Source organism: Pararge aegeria, chromosome 2 (assembly GCF_905163445.1).
Source record: "Pararge aegeria chromosome 2, ilParAegt1.1, whole genome shotgun sequence".
NCBI lineage: Eukaryota > Metazoa > Arthropoda > Insecta > Lepidoptera > Nymphalidae > Pararge > Pararge aegeria.
This window is the reverse complement of record NC_053181.1, coordinates 5,041,253-5,042,492: the sequence shown is the minus strand read 5'-3', so window position 1 is coordinate 5,042,492 and position 1,240 is coordinate 5,041,253. Positions and strand designations below refer to the sequence as shown.

Below are 1,240 nucleotides of genomic sequence, written 5' to 3'. Positions count from 1 at the left end.
CAACTACTGGAAAGATAATGCCTAACCATTTTCTTAACAATAGAAACCTAAACTATCACGAATAGGCTATAATTAAAAATAAAATTGGGGATTCATATGAAAGTTGAAGTAAATAAATTTGCCCTAAAAATTCATGAATTGGCGTGCGCTGAGAAAACTAATACTTTAAAACTACAAGTTATGTAAACTACTTATACCCACAAAATATCCCTAGGAAAACTGACGATGCCCGCGGGATTTATAAAATACCGTAATAATCGACGGCGGCAACAGCTAGAGTTAAATTTATATCGTTTAAAAGCTTTAGCTTTGTCTAGACATAAAGCTTTGAAAATGATAAATACATTCAAAAACTTGTCTGATAATCACAATTCCAACAATTTGTAAAAATGCATTGGAGAAAAAAATATGTTTCCGCCCGGGATCGAACCGGGGGCCTTCTGCGTGTTAGGCAGATGTGATAACCGCTACACCACGGAAACTTAGTATATGTGTAGCAATTTTTTGTGCACTATCTATTAGGTGCTTGACATTTATTATCAAACCGGTTTAAATGACATTGATAAATTTATTTTTGAATCTGTTGCATAATAATAAGTGGTAATGAGGTGTTTTTATAACAAGTTATATAATTTTATTATCTCCGGTCAATAAAAGTTGCTTTTTGTTTTATTTTTCACTCAGTAACTGAAGATATAGTTATGCCTACGTCGAAAAAAAACACACATTCTAAAATCAAATCATTGTCAATTTATCAGTTTTCTATAAATAACAAAAAAGATTAGACAAAGATAATAAGAGACATAAGATCATAATGAAACTTTAATGTTACTTGTAACTTCTTCGTCATACTTCTTACTTTGTGTAGTGTTAGTTTACAGGTTTTCTCTAATGAAAACAACAGATCATTATAAACCAATGAAATGCTACTTTTCAAATCTAGTGAGTTTTACATATAACTTTAGGTATAAGTGTCTTATCTTAGAGTTTAAACTGTCGTGAATAAAATTGATTATTGTATATTTGACACGACGCAAGCAAACGATTCACGCGAGCACCCTATGCTAAAGAGCCCCGAATGGACCTGAAACTAGTCTGCCATCCTCCGTCAAAAATTCACCTGAGTCAATCAGGTATAATAATCCATTATGTGGCATTGTTCATTATCAAACCTTCACATAATTGGGGTTTAAGAAATTTATTGTTTTCATAAGAACAGTATTCACTTACATGAAAACTT

The 1,240-nt window shown here is 31.7% G+C and overlaps 1 non-coding gene across 1 annotated transcript; it reads right to left on the bottom strand.

The window, feature by feature from the left end:
• Positions 1-409: 409 nt before the first annotated feature.
• Positions 410-482, bottom strand: Trnav-aac. The gene has a single exon. It is a non-coding gene; the product is annotated as a tRNA-Val (tRNA).
• Positions 483-1,240: the final 758 nt, after the last annotated feature.